The 22,631-nt window shown below is 25.2% G+C and overlaps 2 pseudogenes; both read right to left on the reverse strand.

Moving 5' to 3' along the window:
- Nucleotides 1-1,932: 1,932 nt before the first annotated feature.
- LOC125856847 (uncharacterized) lies at nucleotides 1,933-3,170 on the reverse strand (annotated as a pseudogene).
- A 6,721-nt stretch (nucleotides 3,171-9,891) lies between these two features.
- Nucleotides 9,892-11,130, reverse strand: LOC125856980 (uncharacterized; annotated as a pseudogene).
- Between the last annotated feature and the right edge of the window lie 11,501 nt (nucleotides 11,131-22,631).

Genomic DNA, 22,631 nt, shown 5'->3' on the forward strand with positions numbered 1-22,631 from the left:
ACAAACACTGTGTCGTGGCAAGCCACTGCCTTGAAAGCGATTTTGGCTCGACTCCGGTGCAAATCGTAGTAGCCGGTCGCTCCCCAAGGTTCCACAGTTACTATCAAACACGTACACTCGTGGCTGAGAGTTTGGAGGTTACTCAAAACCAATTGCCCAAAAATATTCTAAGAATAAGAAGAAAGAAGGAAAATATTTTTCTTTTCTTTTTGTTGGTTGTATGGTAATGTTCACAAAGGTCATGCTTATATAGGATTTGCCAAAGAGGAGTTTCAAAGTGAAGATTTAATTTGTATAACGCATAGTGAATGTTAATGGCATTAAAAGTCATTACATCACATTCAACATAAACTCTTCTTATGTTTTGGAACGGAAAAATCAATCTCTTTGTAACGTTATTTACTTTGTGTTCTTTGCATTACACAAAAATGAATAAAGGTAGAATTAATATCACAGTTTGGTGGTAGAGATAAAAATATATTTGAAATTTAAAATATAAGAAAATTTAGGTAGTGACTAGTGCGGGATATGGGTAGGGTAAGTGAGGGATTCATGACATTTTTGGTAGTGTGGTAGGTGAGGAATTCATGACATTTTTAGTAGGTGAGGAATCCATTTTAAAGATTTTATTATAATATTCTTTTGCTAAGTGTCTTAATCTTGATATCTCTTTAATATTATTTATGATATATTCTAGATATAACATATCTTGGGTTCATAGGTTTATATATAAATTATTTTCCATTAATTGTTCTAATAGTTTTATATTTTCCATAGCTTCTGTCCAATATTGTGAATATTCGTAGTTCATATTAATCTGAATTTATTTCTAATTCATACCATTCTATTTTTTCGAGGTCTAAATCATGTAGGTCTATTTCATACCATTGTTGGTTTAGTATATCTTCTGGTCCGTCATCATTAAATATTTTTCCCATATGATTCTTCTTAATTCAATTATCTTTATACCTTTAAGTATATATAGGATTAAAGTTTCATAGTTTTTAAATATTTCATCATGCATGTATGTAGTCATGTTCATTGTTATGCAGGTTTTTTATTTTCCATTATTCCTTCCTATCATATTCATAATTGATTAAATTCATATTAGATCATTATGAACTAGATTATTTGTATATCATGTTCTCCTGTCACTACTAGCATCGTACTTTAGCGGATACTTCCTTCTTATCAACGACTCAACTTTGTTTACTCCCCTAAACGGCTTTCCTTGCCTACCGGTTTCAACATTAGGATGGCATAGTACAGAAGTTTTCTCCCTGTTTCCAGTGTGCTAATAAACTAGAAATCATGATTCAAATAATTTTAATACATAATAACTAACATAAATTTATTCAATCATATATATGATATTCAGGAATATATGAAATTAGTTCTGCATATTTTTTGAACAATATACCTTTGCCTCTTGCTTATCCATGATATCTGAAGGTTGTTCCATTATCTATTAGGTATTAAATATTGAATATTTCAGAGAGTGTTTTTAGGAAACTTGCTTCGTTTTATTGAAAGCTTGCTCATTATATTACATATACATTCCTTTATATAAAGGAAATTCTATTGCACTCACACTTATCTGCACACTACTTTAATAATGCAAACCTACCACACTTACCTACTTTACACTTGTCCCTTAATAATACTATCACACCTACCCACTTTACACTTGTCTACTTACTATTCTACTTTGCTTTACACCTATCCTATTCTACTTTACTTTACATTGTTCTTTACTACGTTTCTTTACAATAATTTACACAACAAGTCAAAAACTTTGACTTTACTTTATCTTTCAACTATTTACTTTAGGACTTTTCATAACTTGTCTTCTTTTTCTTCCACTTATATTCATAACTTGTTTGCCACTTCTTTTGTCTTTTCTCCTATCTTGTTTTTGCCTTTTCTATTGTATCACTCTAGCTGGACGTCTGGTATCATATTATATTCTCCTTTGCATTTTGAACATATATGATCTGGATATTTGTGTCCAATTAGCTTACAATATCTGGTTAATAGTTCATTTCAGATGAATCCCTTCTTTAGTGCTCTAGTAATAGGTTGTTCTTCTGGCTTGAGTAGAGATAATATCCATTTTTGTACTTCGTTCATATCTGCTTGCCTCAACTCTCTTGAGTTTGAATATATCATGAGTTGGTCTCATGAATAATAACTCCAGATTGCATTACCATTTAGATAATTATTTGCTAGTTCTTGGATAATTGTTGACATACAAATTATTCTCTGATTAGCATAGAAACTTGGTATCTCAATTTCTTGTATATCTGGTTGTTGTCCGATATCTTCTAGATATATCATATCTCCGGTTAATCCTATTTTTACAACTTGTATTATTGGTTTATTTCATCATATAGTATCTCTGCCGGGGCCGCATAAAACTTTACATAAAATAGATTGCCTTTTGCTACTCTTTTATAGGTTATAAATGCTTTGTGTATCGCTGGTATACCGCTTAGTTCTTCTCCATCGTATGTATAGACTGTACTTAATAATCCATAGTTGTAACAGGTTTTGACTAAATTTGCTTTAGTTTATGGTTGAGCTATCAACTTATTGTACCCTTGTAACTTTTGGGTTAAATAATCTTGGGTTAGTTCTTTAGTAGTGGTAGATCAGGGATTAAGATTCAAATATGTTTAGATTTTGTGTATATTCCTAATATAGGTTTGTGTTATATAGTTATAAATCTTTTTGTCTTTGTTTAGGCTCTCTGCATACGTTGAGGTTTGTGGTGATATAATCAATGGGTCTTTTGGTATTTTTGGTGTAAATGGTTTTTCAAACATTTTGTTTAAATTAGAGCTTGTATATTGTTTCCTAACTATTTTGCTTGTACCTTCAGCTGCATTGAAACAATCATTATGGGTTTTTTGGAGTATCCCAACGTCTTCTTCTAGCTCTGGATTTTAAAAGTCTTCTGTTCGACTTAGCTCCGCATTTTTATAGTTATGTTGCTGACTTGTACTAGCTTTAGACTTCAGATTATCTTCATTAGTCTTTAGCTTTTGTAACTTATTGTCCATACTGTCCACTTTGATACAAAGTGTAGTGATGGCTTTGAGAATCTCTTCAATTGTATTTTCTTTTTCAGTTTGAGTAGCTTTGTCTTGATAAGTAATCTGCAATAACATTCTTGTCAGTTTTTATTACTTCAATAGTAAATGTAAAATTTAATATATTTAACACCAATCTTCTCATTTCTTTTGTAGTTACTGAATCCTGTATTTTTCTTGTTAGCCACCATTTTACTTGTGTGTTATCTGTCCTTATAATAAATTTGTTATATACAATATATGGTTCAAATGATAGTAAACATTTATACAGTGAATATAAATCTTTCCTATTTATTTCCCATCTTATTTCTGTATTAGTAAATGTTCCTGAATAATATCTACAATGATGTTCTATTTTTTCTTTATCATACCTATATTTTAAGACTCATCTATAACTTTTTTCACTGGCGTCTGATTCTACTATATAAGTAATTTTTTTGTTTTCATCCAGAAAATATAGTTTAGGTAGGTTCTTACATAATAGTTTTACTTTTTGTATTTGTGTTTGGTCTTTTTTATCAAACTGGTATTCTATGTCTTTCTTTAATTTTTGTTGTAATAGTTTTAAATTCTTTGCTAATTTTGGTATGTATTCTCTTACTTGATTTACTAGTCCTAAGAATGATTGTAATTTCTTTTTTTTTGTCTAGTTGTTCGTTTGAGTTAATTATTTTTTGTACTATATGTGTTTGCATTTTTATTCCATTTTTATCTATTTGTATTCCTAAGAATTCTATTTGCTTTTTCATTATATCTGCTTTCTTTTTTCTTAGGCTTATACCTGATTAATCTATGAAATGTATAAATTTTTCTAATAACCTTATATGTTCATCTTGTGTTTTAGAGTATAATAATATATCATCAATATGTATTACACAATTTTCTATTTGTTTAAAGTAGTTATCCATAAAGTGTTGATATCTACCTGGTGCGTTTTTATATCCAAATGGTAATACATTCCATTCATAAAATCTTTGTGGTACTGTAAATGTTGTATGTTTTTTAGATTCTTCTTCTAACTTTAGGTGGTAAAATCATGATTTGCAGTCAAATTTACTAAAGTAATTATGACCTTGCATTTGTCTTATTTTTAATATTTTATTTGGTATTGGGTAATTATATGTTTTAGTTTTTTCATTTAAATTTCTATAATTAATAATCATTCTACTTTTTCCTTTTTTTTGTTCACTATGTTTATTTACTATAAATGCTGGGCTTGTATGGTTACTATTGCTTTCTTGTATTATCCTTTCTCTAGTAATTCACTTATATGTATCTTAAATTTTATTAAATCATTAAAATTATACTTTAATGGTTTTTGGGTTATTATACTATTATTATCAATTAGCTCAATTTTAACTTTTGTTTTATGTTTTTTCCATCCTTGTAAAGGATCTTCACTATATAATAATTCTAACTTATCTTGGATTATTTTTACTTTATCTATAGAAAATACAATTAATTCTATTTTAGGTTCTTCTTCTTTTATATCTTCTAATTTTTGTGTAATTTTCTCACTTCCTTTTATCCATTATGTTGTTTTTCGTTTTTTGTTATTTACTCTTTTTGCTCCTATTTTTTACTTACATGGTGTTGTGAACCACAAGTGTGTTTTTGTCATTATATGTGGATATATTTTTTCTAAAAATGGCATTCCTAATAGCAAATCTTTTGTGGTCAATTCAAAGTTATATATTTCTTCTATAACTAATATCTTATCCCATATTTGTATTTTTATATTTTTCGCCTTATGTGTGATCATGTTTCCTTCATTATTAAATCCTGTTACTACTGTCAGTGTTTTTAATTTTTCTCATTTATCTTCTGGTAAGCAATTGTATTTGCATATCATTGGTGTATAATATCTGTTGTAATATCCTTCTATTATTATCTTTGCAAGTATACTATTATTATCTTTGCAAGTATATATATTTTCATTTTTTTATCATAAGAAAGTTCTTTTTATTATTATCTTCTTATTATTACAATTTATTGTTAACTGTTTGTCTTCTAAATTATATCGTTTTACTTGTTCTAACCATTTTATTCCTAAATTGATATTTTTAACTCCTTGATATACTGTAAACTTTATTACTATTGGTACTCTTCTAATGATTATTTCCTTTTCTGTAGTTTCTTCGGTATATATTAATGCCTTTGGTAGTTCAGGGCATGATTGTTTAGTAGTAATTATTTCATCTTCTGTTACTAGTTCTCTTGTAATATAGTTTTCTTCTTGTCCTGTATTTATTAATATTAGATATTTTCGTTGTTTCATTACTCCCGTTATGTAGTAATGATATGATTTTATTTCTTCTTCTATTGATTTTGTGGAGTTTTATCTATTCTTCTTGAACTACTCATTTTTGATGATATTTGGGGTATTTCATAATTTATTCTTTTTGATGTGCTTAATCTTTCTTTTACTATTTCTAAATCTTCTTCTATATCAATCTCATTATAACTATAATCATTATTATCTATGACTGTAACTATCCTTTCAAAAGGATTTTCTATTTTTATTTTATTTATTTTATTTTTTGCTGTTATTTTATGTTTTGTTGTTGAAACATATAGGTTTTTACATCTAGTTGTAAATATTTTACTTCCTGGGGCTAGTTCTATCCCTGACATTTTCCAATATAATACTAGTGATTTATCAATATTCCTGTCATTTATTATTACTAAGTAGTTAGCACTTATTATGAATTTAAATTTTTGTTATATGAGGTTATCTTTTACTGTACTTATTATACTTTTTTATATGTGTTATATAATTCTATCATCCGTTAAGTATATTTCTAAGGGTGTATCTATTCCTTCTCTAAAGCATTCTTTTATTAGTATTTCTGTTCCTCCTAAATGTACATATTTAATTGGATTTTTAGCCTTAATATCTTGTATTTCTTTATTTATTATTCGTTTGTTTATTATTGGTATTTTAGCCTTTCCTTTGATGTATTTGCAATCTATGATATGTTCTCTTTGACTTACTACATAATATTCTTCTTTTTGTCGTTTAAACCAATTTCTCATTGTTGGTATTTCGAATATTTTTTCTATGCTTAGGTCTAATTCTTTTCCTTTTATTTGTTCAAATATATTATTATCAAATATTATTTTTTGTTCTGTCAATTCTTCATCTTGATATTTTTCTTTAGTTATTATTTGTGTATCTGTTTCAATCATTGATATAGTATTCATTATCTGATTCTATTACTGAATTATTTTCCATTTCGTCTGTTTCGTTTTATGATAATTCATATATACTATCTTCACTTTCTAATTTATAATCTACGTACTCTATTTGTGTATATTTTTCATTGTCTACCAGTATTTCTGATATTTGTTTTTTCTTTGGAATTTTAGGTAATGTACAATTTTTAGCTATATGTCCTAATTTTCCACAATTGTAACAAGTACATTCTGTTAATTTTTTTCTTTGGTCTATATGGTCTTTTAGTTTTATTGTTTTTTACATAGTATCTTCTTCTTGGTTTTTTATATTTATATTTTGATCTGTATCTTTTATTATATTACTTTTTATAGTATCTGTCTGTACAACGGAATTGGGATGTTGTTTTATTTTTGCAATATGCTAAGTTTTTTTACCAATATTTTTTCCATTTTTATTTCTTCTTTATGTTTTTCACATAGTTCTATAAACCATCGTTGTAAGAATCTCATTCTAGTTCCTAAGATATATGTTAATCCTGCTTCATTCTAACTTTTTATTACTTTTGAATTAAAAGGTTCTGGTAATTTTGTAAAATATATTTTTCTTATTTCTTTACTTTCTGCTATGCTATATGTTCCTTTATAATAATATTCTCTAAATGCACATGTATATTCATCTATATAACAGGTGTTACATATTGCTAATTTTGTCATTAGATTTCGGTTTATGATTTTTTCTTTATTTTGTTCTTCTACTTCTATTGTCATACTACTAAATTCGTTTCTTATAGCTACTTTGTATTTATATAATATTTCCATAGTTGTAGTAGCTATTTCACCATCAAATTTTTTATTACTTCTTAGAGTTTTTAAACTTTCATCTGATAAATTTTATAGCCATAATTTTACTGTTCTTATAATAGTTCTTTCTATATATCCTGGTGTTTGTGTCATTCCTATTTTGTTATCTATTAATTGTTTTGATATATATCCCATCCAAAATTGGATTGTTTTATTTATATCTACTACACATTCTAAATCTAAAAAATTATGTTGTTCAGTTATTGGTTTAGGTGTCCATTTTTTATTCAATCTTTTATCCCACATAGTTTTTTCTCTATCATATTGTTTATAGTTTGTATTATAGTATCTTAGATTTTTTGAATTTTTTACTCCTGATGTACTTGGTTTTTCATCCATGTCTACATCTCCTATATTTACTTATAAATTCTTTGTATTATTTATGTTTGTTAAAAGTTCCGTATATGTTTCGCTTGTTTCCGAATGTTGTTCTTCTAGATCATCGTCATTTATTTCATCAATTCTTATTTCAGGTAGATTATCTTGGTTATTTTTTTCTTTTTCTTCTAATTCATTTTCTAATTGTAATTTTTCTTTAAATTTAATTATCTCATTTGCTAATTTTGTTTTTTATTCTTTTACTTTTTGTTTCATTTCATACATTTCTTTTAATATTGCCAGCTCTTTTTCTAGTTCTATTATTTTAGTATTCTTTACTTCTTCTAATTGTTGAACTTCCTTTTTTGCATGTTGTTTTATTTTTTCAATTTTCTTTTTTCTATCTATTTCTTCATTTTCTTTTTTTATTCTCATCATAGCAGTTAAACTATCTTCTAGTTTTACCGTTTCTTTTTCTAACATTAAACTTAGATTGTCACCTGTTTTCTTATATCTTCTTCCTATATTAGAAAATATTATTTTTATTTTTAATCTGTCATAATTTTCAAATGTTTTTTCATCTATTGCGTAGTCTTCTTTATTCAATTATTGATTGTGTTGAAGTTTATATTCTAAACTTTCTATCTGCATCTGTAGATGTAAAATAGTTTTCCTTTGTGCTACTATAGATTTTTTACAAGTTCTGCGAATATATTACTGTTAAGTCTATTTTGCCTATGTCTTAATTCTTGTCTTTTTGCTATAATTATTTCAGCAAGTTGTTGTCTATATTCATTATTCTCGTTATTCATTTTATTTTTAAATACTGAATATATTTATATTCTATTTAAGATATATTATATATTAATTGATCTAATTTATCGTTATCAATTTTTGTGATATTGAGTTGTTTGTATTCTAGATATAATTTGTTTAATTTTCTTCTTATTTTTCTTATTTTTCTACTAGTATGTTTCTTCTTATATTTCTTTTGATCCATAGCTCTGATATCATTTTTCGTAGCAGAATTCATCTTTTTGGTAGGTGAGGGATTCATGATATTTTTGGTAGTGTGGTAGGTGAGGAATTCATGACATTTTTGGTAGGTGTAACTTTTTGGTAGGTGAGGAATCCATTTTAAAGATTTTATTATAATATTCTTTTGTTAAGTGTCTTAATCTTGATATCTCTTTAATATTATTTATGGTATATTCTAGATATAACATATCTTGGGTTCTTAGGTATATATATAAATTATTTTCCATCAATTGTTCTAATAGTTTTATATTTTCCATAGCTTCTGTCAAATATTGTGAATATTCGTGGTTCATTTTAATCTGAATTTATTTCTAAATCATATCCTCCTATTCTTTCGAGGTCTAAATCATGTAGGTCTATTTCATACCATTGTTGGTTTAATATATCTTTTGGTTCGTTATCATTAAATATTTTTTCCCATATGATTCTTATTAAATTCAATTATCTTTATACCTTTAAGTATATATAGGATTAAAGTTTCATAGTTTTTTATTATTTCATCATGCATGTATGTAGTCACGTTCGTTGTTATGCAGGTTTTTTATTTTCCATTATTCCTTCCTATCATATTCATAATTGATTAAATTCATATTAGATCATTATGAACTAGATTATTTGTATATCATATTCTCCTGTCACTACTAGCATCGTACTTTAGCGGATACTTCCTTCTTATCAACGCCTCAACTTTGTTTACTCCCCTAAACGGCTTTCCTTGCCTACCGGTTTCAACATTAGGATGGCATAGTATAGAAGTTTTCTCCCTGTTTCCAGTGTGCTAATAAACTAGAAATCATGATTCAAATAATTTTAATACATAATAACTAACATAAATTTATTCAATCATATATATGATATTCAGGAATATATGAAATTAGTTCTGCATATTTTTTGAACAATATACCTTTGCCTCTTGCTTATCCATGATATCTGAAGGTTGTTCCATTATCTATTAAGTATTAAATATTGAATATTTCAGAGAGTGTTTTTAGGAAACTTGCTTCGTTTTATTGAAAGATTGCTCATTATATTACATATACATTCCTTTATATATAAAGGAAATTCTACTGCACTCACACTTATCTGCACACTACTTTAATAATGCAAACCTACCACACTTACCCACTTTACACTTGTCCCTTAATAATGCTACCACACCTACCCACTTTACACTTGTCTACTTACTATTCTACTTTTCTTTACACCAATCCTATTCTACTTTACTTTACATTGTCCTTTACTACGTTACTTTACAATAATTTACACAACAAGTCAAAAACTTTGACTGTACTTTATCTTTCAACTATTTACTTTAGGACTTTTCATAACTTGTCTTCTTTTTCTTCCACTTGTCTGCCATTTCTTTTGTCTTTTCTCCTATCTTGTTTTTGCTTTCTCTTTTGTATCACTCTAGCTGGATATCTGGTATCACATTATATTCTCCGTTGCGTTTTGAACATCTATAATCTGGATATTTGTGTCCAATTAGCTTACAATATCTGGTTAATGGTTCATTTGAGATGAATCCCTTCTTTAGTGCTCTAGTAATAGGTTGTTCTTCTAGTTTGAGTAGAGATAATATCCATTTTTGTACTTCGTTCATATCTGCTTGCCTCAGCTCCCTTGAGTTTGAATATATCATGAGTTGGTCTCGTGAATAATAACTCCATATTGCATTACCATTTACATAATTATTTGCTAGTTCTTGGATAATTGTTGGCATACCAATTACTCTCTTATTAGCATAGAAACTTGGTATCTCAATTTCTTGTATCTCTGGTTGTTGTCCAATATCTTCTGGATTTATCATATCTCCGGCTAATCCTATTTTTATAACTTGTATTATTGGTTTTATTTCATCAAATAGTATCTCTATCGGGGCCGCATAAAACTTTACATAAAATATATTGCCTTTTGTTACTCTTTTATAGGTTATAAATGATCTGTGTATCTCTGGTATACCGCTTAGTTCTTCTCCATCGTATGTTTAGACTGTACTTAATAATCCATAGTTGTAACAGATTTTGACTAAATTTGCTTTAGTTCGTGGTTGAGCTATCAACTTATTGTACCCTTGTAACTTTTGGGTTAAATAATCTTGGGTTGGTTCTTTAGTAGTGGTAGATCTGGAATTAAGATTCAAATATGTTTGGATTTTGTGTATATTACTAATATAGGTTTGTGTTATATGGTTATAAATCTTTTTGTCTTTGTTTAGGCTCTCTGCATACGTTGAGGTTTGTGGTGATATAATCAATGGGTCTTTTGGTATTTTTGGTCTAAATGGTTTTTCAAACATTTTGTTTAAATTAGAGCTTGTATATTGTTTCCTAACTATTTTGCTTGTACCTTCAGCTGCATTGAAACAATCATTATGGGTTTTTTGGAGTATCCCAACGTCTTCTTCTAGCTCTGGATTTTAAAAGTCTTCTGTTCGACTTAGCTCCGCATTTTTATAGTTATGTTGCTGACTTGTACTAGCTTTAGACTTCAGATTATCTTCATTAGTCTTTGGCTTTTGTAACTTATTGTCCATACTGTCCACTTTGATACAAAGTGTAGTGATGGCTTTGAGTATCTCTTCAATTGTATTTTCTTTTTCAGTTTGAGTAGCTTTGTCTTGATAAGTAATCTGCAATAACATTCTTGTCAGTTTTTATTACTTCAATAGTAAATGTAAAATTTAATATATTTAACACCAATCTTCTCATTTCTTTTGTAGTTACTGAATCCTGTATTTTTCTTGTTAGCCACCATTTTACTTGTGTGTTATCTGTCCTTATAATAAATTTGTTATATACAATATATGGTTCAAATGATAGTAAACATTTATACAGTGAATATAAATCTTTCCTATTTATTTCCCATCTTATTTCTGTATTAGTAAATGTTCCTGAATAATATCTACAATGATGTTCTATTTTTTCTTTATCATACCTATATTTTAAGACTCCTCTATAACTTTTTTCACTGGCGTCTGATTCTACTATATAAGTAATTTTTTTGTTTTCATCCAGAAAATATAGTTTAGGTAGGTTCTTACATAATAGTTTTACTTTTTGTATTTGTGTTTGGTCTTTTTTATCAAACTGGTATTCTATGTCTTTCTTTAATTTTTGTTGTAATGGTTTTAAATTCTTTGCTAATTTTGGTATGTATTCTCTTACTTGATTTACTAGTCCTAAGAATGATTGTAATTTCTTTTTTTTTGTCTAGTTGTTCGTTTGAGTTAATTATTTTTTGTACTATATGTGTTTGCATTTTTATTCCATTTTTATCTATTTGTATTCCTAAGAATTCTATTTACTTTTTCATTATATCTGCTTTCTTTTTTCTTAGGCTTATACCTGAGTAATCTATGATATGTATAAATTTTTCTAATAACCTTATATGTTCATCTTGTGTTTTAGAGTATAATAATATATCATCAATATATACTACACAATTTTCTAGTTATTTAAAGTAGTTATCCATAAAGTGTTGATATCTACCTGGTGTGTTTTTATATCTAAATGGTAATACATTCCATTCATAAAATCTTTGTGGTACTGTAAATGCTATAAGTTTTTTCGATTCTTCTTCTAACTTTAGGTGGTAAAATCATGATTTGCAGTCAAATTTACTAAAGTAATTATGACCTTGTATTTGTCTTATTTTTAATATTTTATTTGGTATTGGGTAATTATATGTTTTAGTTTTTGCATTTAAATTTCTATAATCAATAATCATTCTACTTTTTCCTTTTTTTTGTTCACTATGTTTATTTACTATAAATGTTGGGCTTGTATGCTTACTATTGCTTTCCTGTATATATCCTTTTTCTAGTAATTCACTTATATTTATCTTAAATTCTGTTAAATCATTAAAATTATACTTTAATGGTTTTTGGGTTATTATACTATTACTAGTATACGTGCCCGCGCGTTGCGCGGATATTTTAAAATATAATAATTTTTAGATTTAAAATAATTAATACAAATTATTATTGAATAACAAAAGTGCATGTATAATAATATACAATGTTTTCATTTTATATAGACACTTATGCTAACAAAAAAATCACCATAATTATGTGCAATGAGGGTATTTTCTTCAAAGACACTAAACATTATACTAACAATTCTTCTTCTTCTAGTATAATGAAGATTGATAACATATGTGGCGTGTGTTGAATTGATACCTGTGCTAATTAATTAAATCTTAAATTAATAGATCAATCTAAAACCTAGTATTAAAAATATTTATGATAGTTTTAGCTAAATCTAAATATAATTTTCAAAGCATGTTGCAACCTCTTTAGCACACTCCTCTCTCGTTCAATCTTGCAAAATAAAATATTTTTTATTTAATCAAATACAATTTCATAAAATAAGAATGTATAAAAAAAATGATGTTCACTTATCAATTAAAACAAAAGATACTATGATAAAATTATTTTTAAAAAAATATTTTTCGATATAATTTTAATTTGAAGATTACTAAGAATAGTAGCAAATCATTTATCTCTAAAAAAGAATGTAGTTGAGATCAATAAGGATGTAAATCACCTTATCTCTAAAAAAAGAGTTGAAATTATATTATTTAATGATAAGATTAAAAGGTTTGATAAATCTACAAATTAAGTAATATAAGTAAAGTCTATACGAAGTGGGAGAAATAAAAGAGAACACTACATGATATAGGTGTTTTGTAATTTGTTAGTTATTTTTAACTAAGAATTTTTATTATTTTTTTTGAGAAAATCTCGAAATTGTTAAAATAATATAACTACCCATTTTTGTTTTTGGCAATTTTATTTGACAACTTTTTACATAATTATTTATCAAATTAAAATTATATTTTTTTGGAGAGAATTTTTTTAAAAAAATATCCAAACTGAAAATTTTAGAATTATTCTGATGATGAATGTTGCAATATTTTGCAAAATACAAATTTACAATATTTTAAATTTTTTTAAAATTTTTTTTATAATTTAAAAAATTATATGTTGATGCTATTTTCTTATTACATAATATTTATTTGAAATACTAAATTCATTTTATATAAACTCAAAATTTGAATTGAATTATTTTGTGATGTGTGACACTTTTGTCTTTCCTATTATATAGGTAGAAGATTAAAATATATAATTGAGTTTTGAGAGATAACGATAGCTAGGTAAGTGGTGAGGAATTTTAGGAGATGCTTTAGATTAGCTTTTGTTTTCAATCATTATTTTATTTTTGAAAAAAATTATCTACGTATTTATAGCTATGTCTTTGTCAATGTTTTTCTTTTTCTTATTTTTTTCATTAATTATTTTAGTTTATTTATTTATTTTGTAGCATGAGATTTTTAAATTTTTTTCAAATAGTTAATTTTGTTGTTTATTAATTTTTTTCTTTTGTTTTAGTTTTGTTCTAAAACTACCAAATGACTTGATATTAGAATCGATTTTTGCACATTATTGTTGTATTATCTAATTATTTCAATTTTAAAATATTATGTATCAACCTTGATCTCATTGGTCATTTCTTCAAATGTAAATATTACTTTATACAAAGGAAACTAATAGTAATTTTGAAGCTCTAAATAATATATGATTTGTATTATTTTTTGTGATGATTTTTTTATTAAAAAATCAGAAAAAGTTAAGTGAATTTTTACTTGAACACTAAGTGTTATTATATCTACACAATAATCATGTCAAATTATTTCTTGGAGGATTGATATCATAAACCTCTTATCAATATAAGTCTTGAAAACTTATCTATAATCAAAAGAAAATCAAGCATGTCATGATTTCAATTTTTGTACATATAATAATTGCTTTTAATTTTCACAAAAATCGAATTTTGATCTATTTTATTTCTACCCAAAACACATTAAATAAATTTTGTTATATTTCATAATATATCTGTTAACTTCTGCGAAGTAACACAAAATCTTAGATATAACTTTAACAAAAAAATTGAGAACATTTCATGGAAAAAAACAATTAATCAAATAAATCATATTTGATAAATTTTATATTATCTTAAATCTCTTGTTGATATGAGCCTTGAAAACATACTTGTAAATAAAGAAAAATCAAGCATTTCATGAAATTTAAAATTATAATTTTTTAAATTCATTTATTAATGTCATGTGCATAACATTTGATTAATAAACCCAAAAAAAATTGATTTTTGCACATTATTGTTGTATCATCTAATTACTTAAATTTCAAAGGAAACTAATAGTAATTTTGAAGCTCTAAATAACATACAATTTGTATTATTTTTTGTGATAATTTTTTTAATTTTTTTTTTACAGAAAAAGCAAATGAAATGTTTCTTGAATACAAAGTGTTGTATCTGCACAATAATAACACCAAATTTTTTCTTGTAGGATTGCTTTCGTATACCTCTTACCAATGTAAACCTTAAACATCTATATAATCAAAATTTGTGATAACATTGCTGCAACAAAGTTAAATGTAACACTAATATTTAAATTATAATATATGAAATATTCAAAAGTCTTAATTGATTTTAGATAAATCTACAAATAAATGTAAAATATTAGTATATTTTACTCATAATCTGGTGCCTTCATTGCATTGGATGAATTGCAAGTATATTAAGACATAGCATATATTGATTAGAGTAACAATAAACTACAGTCAATTTCTACATTCATTTCACCAATGCAAATGTTCCTTTGCGTTCATTCAATCTACTCAAGTGTATGATGAAGAAATGAACATGATTGTTATCCAAGTGACTTGATCTATTCATGAGTCCGGGTAAGAGAGATTTCGAACTTGTGTAAGAATACTCAAATTTGAGAACTCATAATACGTAAAAATAGCATAAGAGGATAGAATAATCATATGGATTATTATGAATAAACAAAAAATGTATAAGATCTATCACATAAATTAGTACAGACTGATTTTAATAATTGAAATTCATATTATACTACTCAGTCAAATTTACAAATATCTTCTCAAACTTATGGTCTCTGTACCCTTTGACACTAAAGCCTTGCATATCGCAGTGTCAACAAAGTCACTGCCTCTGATCCTATGAGGCTATGACTACAATCCGTTAAAAAAAAGAAAATAAAGATAGATAAAAGAGGAATCAAACATCAAACAAATAAATAAAAACAAAACAAATATGAAAGAGATATACAACCTAAATTTTCATAAATAATAAAAGTCTAATTACTATATTTGAAGATCTCACATGAAGTCCTATTAACTATTAAACATCGTAAATTTGCAAAACTACATATATCATAAATGCATTATAATATACTCCACAAAATATGAAGGCGAATTGAATTTAATCCTTGCAAAACTATTTTCCAAATAGTTTAAAATAACTCCATAAAGAGGTACATGAATTGATATAAAAAATTAAATTTTAAGCAATTCAACTTTTTAGAAAGAAATCCAAAAATGTTGCTTGAAATTTTTCGCAAATATCTATCAATGTCAAAGTAAAAACTAAAGCAAGAAGTTTCAAATTTAAAACTATTAAGAAAAATATGAAAGTAAATTTAGAGAGAAAATTGACATTATACCTTTAAAGAAGTGTTGTTGTAGAAATATTAGTTTGTCCCATTAACATGTTAAGAAGATCAATATGAGATGTATCAAGCCATTTCTTCACCATTATTGAGATTTGAGAACAAAGAGAACAAAGGAGAAAAGAAGAGTGAAAAATTGTAGGCGGTAGATTTAAAAAATAGGATAGTAATGCTTGTCTTTTGATATATATAATATTTTTTAAACATAATAATTGAGAATTTTAATTACTATAAAATTGATTTGATTTTTTTTAATTAGTTTATAAAAAAAAAATCTAGCAGTTTTTAATTTAAGATAGAATTGGGAAGTTAGTCGGTAGTTAGTTGATTTTTTTTTCATTAATAATTGAGAATTTTAATTACTAAAAAACTAATTTGAAAAATTTAAATTAGTTTATAATAAAAAAAATATTCCAGCAGTTTTTTAATTTAAGATAGAATTGGGAAGTTAGTAGGTAGTTAGTTGATTTTTTTTCATTATTTTACATAGACTTTTAATTAATTGTCATTTCAATAATAAAGACTGTATTTAATATGTGTATCAAAATTACCGCATTTAATAACATGAAACGTGCATTTGTGTATGATGTGCTTACAGAACTTAAATTACATTCTACTTATATATAAGAGGGAGTTTATGATGGGACATTTGAATGTCCCATCATAAACTCCCTATATAATACATAATATAATAATATAATATAATAAATCATTTTTTCTACTATATAATATATATAATATATATTTATTTTCTAAGGGAGTTTATATAATATATAATATAATATTCTACTTATATAATATATACATAAACTCCCTTTTATTATATAGTAGAAAATAAATATAATATATATATATATATAATATAATATAATATATAATTCTACATATATATATATATAAAATATAATATAATATGATATATAATTCTACTTATATATAATAATATAATATAATAAATCATTTACAAATGACTTAAAATATTTAATATTTAAAATTCTACCATAAAATAAGTTGACTCTCAAAATTCTATCCGGGTCACATATATTGAGACAGAAAAAATAACATATATCATTTTAAAATTATCAAAAAAGTATTAAAAATAATAATAATTAACAACTTAAAATATCTGGAAGACATTTTAAAAGGGTTAATTTTGTAATTTTATCCATATCACATAAATTAGGAAGTTATTTGAAAGTTACATAAAAATATTATAAATCACAATAATTAATAACTTAAAATTTTTTTTTTAAAAAAAGTGCAAATTTGGATGACTCTTCAAATTTCATTTGTGTCACATAAATTGAGACAACAAAAATAGCATATATTGCGTCCATTTTAATTTATTTGTCTTAATTTTTTTTTATATTTACAAATTGCGTAAAAATATTATAAATCATGATAATTGACAACATAGAATATGTTTTGAAAAAGATACAAAAAAATTGCACTGATTCTTGAAGTTAATCTATCGTAAAAATACTATAAATCATGATAATTGACAACATAAAATATGTTTTTAAAAAGATACCAAAAATTCCATTGATTCTTGAAGTTAATCTATCGTAAAAATACTATAAATCATGATAATTGACAACATAAAATATTTCAAAAATAAATACATTTAAAAAAATTCAATTGATTCTTGAAATTAATCTATCGTTAAAACTTATGTATAAAATACAATAAATCGTGATAATTGATAACTTAAAATATTTATTAAAAAAACAGAAAAAAATTGACTGATTCTTAAAATTAAATCGTGATAATTGACAACATAAAATTGTTCAAAAATGTGGTATGTGGGTAGTCTTATTGTGGCTTGAATAGCGTCAAAGAAAGTACAGGTTTGTGATAAAAAAACTTATTCCTTTATCCACGCAAACAATCGCTTCAAAAACTTCGTTATTAGCCCCAAAACATACCATTTATGTTATTGGGCCCGTGCATAGCACGGGCAACAAAATCTAGTATATATATATAATAGAGAGATTATTGACATGTGTCTATATTTATTTATTTAATTATTGATTATTAATTATTTAAAATTTATTTAAAATACTGAAAATTTGTGGTGTTGACATGTGTCATTTTTTCTTTTCCTTTCATATATAGATAGATTATTAATTAGCTCAATTTTTACTTTTGTTTTATGTTTTTCCCTTCCTTGTAAAGGATCTTCACTATATAATAATTCTAACTTATCTTGGATTATTTTTACTTTATCTATAGAAAATACAATTAATTCTATTTTAGGGTCTTCTTCTTTTATATTTTCTAATATTTGTGTAATTTTCTCACTTCCTTTTATCCATTCTGTTGTTTTTCGTTTTTTGTTATTTACTCTTTTTGCTCCTATTTTTTCTTTACATGGTGTTGTAAACTATCAGTGTCTTTTTGTTATTATATGTGAGTATAATTTTTCTAAAAATGGCATTCCTAATAGCATATCTTTTGTGGTCAATTCAAAGTTATATATTTCTTCTATAGTTAATATCTTATCCCATATTTGTATTTTTATATTTTTCACCTTATATGTGATCATGTTTCCTTCATTATTAAATCCTGTTACTACTATCGGTATTTTTAATTTTTTCCATTTATCTTCTGGTAAGCAATTGTATTTGCATATATTAGCTTCTGCTCCTGTGTCTATCATTGATGTATAATATATTTTGTAATATCCTTCTATTATTATCTTTGCAAGTATATATATTTTCATGTTTTTATCATAAGAAAGTTCTTTTTATTATTATCTTCTTATTATTATAATTTATTGTTAACTGTTTGTCTTCTAAATAATATGGTTTTACTTGTTCAAACCATTTTATTCCTAAAGTGATATTTTTATCTCCTTGATATACTGTAAACTTTATTACTATTGGTACTCCTCTAATGATTATTTTCTTTTCTGTAGTTTCTTCGGTATATATTAATGCCTTTGGTAGTTCAGGGCATGATTGTTCAATAGTAATTTTTTCATCTTCTGTTACTAGTTCTCTTGTAATATAGTTTTCTTCTTGTCCTGTAGTTATTAATATTAGATATTTTTGTTGTTCCATTACTCCCGTTATGTAGTAATCATATGGTTTTATTTCTTCTTCTATTGATTTTTGTGGAGTTTTATCTATTCTTATTGAGCTACTCATTTTTGATGATATTTGGGGTATTTCATAGTTTATTCTTTTTGATGTGTTTAATCTTTCTTTTACTATTTATAAATATTCTTCTATATCAATCTCATTATAACTATAATCATTATTATCTATGACTGTAACTATCCTTTCAAAAGGATTTTCTATTTTTATTTTTTTTATTTTATTTTTTGCTGTTATTTTATGTTTTGTTATTAAAACATATAAGTTTTTACATCTAGCCGTAAATATTTTACTTCCTGGGGCTAGTTCTATCCCTGATATTTTCCAATATAATACTAGTGATTTATCTAAATTCATGTCATTTATTGCTACTGAGTAGTTAGCACTTAATATGAATTTAAATTTTTGGTATATGATGTTACCTTTTACTGCAATTATTATACTTTTTTCTATGGGTTGTATAATTTTATCATCCGCTAAGTATATTTGTATGGGAGTATCTATTCCTTCTCTAAAACATGCTTTTATTAGTATTTTTGTTCCTCCTAAATGTACATATTTAATTGGATTTTTAGCTTTAATATCTTGTATTTCTTTATTTTTATTCGTTTGTTTGATATGTTCTCTTTGACTTACTACATAATATTCTTCTTTTTGTCGTTTAAACAAATTTCTCATTGTTGGTATTTTGAATATATTTTCTACGCTTGGGTCTAATTCTTTTCCTTTTATTTGTTCAAACATATTATTATCAAATATTATTTTTTGTTCTGCCGATTCTTCATCTTGATATTTTTCTTTAGTTATTATTTGTATATCTGTTTCAGTCATTGACATAGTATTCATTATCTGATTCTATTACTGAATTATTTTCCATTTCGTCTGTTTCGTTTTATGATAATTCATATATACTATCTTCACTTTCTAATTCATAATCTACGTACTCTATTTGTGTATATTTTTCATTGTCTACCAGTATTTCTGATATTTGTTTTTTCTTTGGAATTTTAGGTAATGTACAATTTTTAGCTATATGTCCTAATTTTCCACAATTATAACAAGTACATTCTAGTAATTTTTTCTTTGGCCTATATGGTCTTTTAGTTTTATAGTTTTTTACATAGTATCGTCTTCTTGGTTTTTTATATTTATATTTTGATCTGTATTTTTTATTATATTTCTTTTTATAGTATCTGTCTGTACAACCGAATTGGGGTGCTGTTTTATTTTTGCAACATGCTAAGTTTTTTGACAATATTTTTTCCATTTTTCTTCTTCTTTATGTTTTTCACATAGTTCTATAAACCATCGTTGTAAGAATTTCATTCTAGTTCCTAAGGTATCTGTTAATCCTGCTTCATTCCAACTTTTTATTACTTTTGAATTAAAAGGTTCTGGTAATTTTGTAAAATATAATTTTCTTATTTCTTTACTTTCTGCTATGCTATATGTTCCTTTATAATAATATTCTCTAAATGCACATGTATATTCATCTATATAACAGGTGTTACATATTGCTAATTTTGTCATTAGATTTCGGTTTTTGATTTTTTCTTTATTTTGTTCTTCTACTTCTGTTGTCATACTACTAAATTCGTTTCTTATAGCTACTTCGTATTTATATAATATTTCCATAGTTGTAGTAGCTATTTCACCATCAAATTTTTTATTACTTCTTAGAGTTTTTAAACTTTCATCTGATAAATTTTGTAGCCATAATTTTACTGTTTCTATAAGTGTTCTTTCTATATATCCTGGTGTTTGTGTCATTCCTATTTTGTTATCTATTAATTGTTTTGATATATATCCCATCCATAATTGGATTGTTTTATTTATATCTACTACACAGTCTAAATCTAAAAAATTATGTTTTTCAGTTATTGGTTTATGTGTCCATTTTTTATTCAATCTTTTATCCCACGTAGTTGTTTCTCTATCATATTGTCCATAGTTTGTATTATAGTATCTTGGATTTTTTGAATTTTTTACTCCTGATGTACTTGGTTTTTCATCCATGTCTACGTCTCCTGTATTTACTTCTAAATTCTTTGTATTATATATGTTTGTTAAAAGTTCCGTATATGTTTAGCTTGTTTCCAAATGTTGTTCATCTAGATCATCGTCATTTATTTCATCAATTCTTATTTCAGGTTGATTATCTTGGTTATTTTCTTCTTTTTCTTCTAATTCATCTTCTAATTGTAATTTTTCTTTAAATTTAATGATCTCATTTGCTAATTTTGTTTTTTGTTCTTTTTCTTTTTGTTTCATTTTATACATTTCTTTTAACATTGCTAGCTCTTTTTCTAGTTCTATTATTTTAGTATTTTTTACTTCTTCTAATTGTTGAACTTTCTTTTTTGCCTGTTGTTTTATTTTTTCAATTTCCGTTTTTCTATCTATTTCTTCATTTTCTTTTGTTATTCTCATCATAGCAGTTAAACTATCTTCTAGTTTTACCGTTTCTTTTTCTAACATTAAACTTAGATTGTCACCTATTTTCTTATATCTTCTTCCTAGATTAGAAAATATTATTTTTATTTTTAATCCGTCATAGTTTTCATATGTTTTTTCATCTATTGCGTATTCTTCTTTTTTCATTTATAGATTGTGTTGAAGTTTATATTCTGAACTTTCTATCTGTATCTGTAGATATAAAATAGGTTTCCTTTGTGCTACTATAGATTTTTTACAAGTTCCTGCAAATATATTACTGTTAAGTCTATTTTGCCTATGTCTTAATTCTTGTCCTTTTTCTATAATTATTTCAGCAAGTTTTTGTCTATATTCGTTATTCTCGTTATTCATTGTATTTTTAAATACTGAATATATTTATATTCTATTTTAGATATATTATCTATTAATTGATCTAATTTGTTGTTATAAGTTTTTGTGATATTGAGTTGTTTGTATTCTGGATATAATTTGTTTAATTTTCTTCTTATTTTTCTTAACTATCTACTAGTATGTTTCTTATTATATTTCTTTTCATCCATAGCTCTGAAAATGCTTTTGTTAATTTTGAAAGGGAAGTCATTTTCCTTAAATTTGAGAAAATGAGTTGATTTGGAAAACATTTTCCAAACATTTAAGTCAACCAAACATGAGAAAAATGTTTTACTCCATACCAAACACACCCTTAAAGTTGTCTAAGTCCGAGTCTTAGTACTCTCCTTGTATATTATTTGGTGTTTTTGTTTTTGGAATATCTTTAAGAAATTACTTACTCTTACAAATATGATTTTTTAAATTAAATTTACATCTTTGTAATTTGAAAGAAATATATGATGTAATATTATTTGCCTATCAAATGCTTTCGAGAAAAATGTAAGAGCGCCTATTTAATATACTCATGAAAAATTGTAACTCCATTTTTTTTTCTAAGAATGTGTAAGGGTAAATTTAAAACTATAAAATTAATATTTTTTTAATTAAGTAAAATATCACTTATTTTTTATAAAAAGGAAGATTCGGGATGACTCAATTGGTT

This window comes from Solanum stenotomum, chromosome 2 (genome assembly GCF_019186545.1).
Source record: "Solanum stenotomum isolate F172 chromosome 2, ASM1918654v1, whole genome shotgun sequence".
Lineage (NCBI taxonomy): Eukaryota > Viridiplantae > Streptophyta > Magnoliopsida > Solanales > Solanaceae > Solanum > Solanum stenotomum.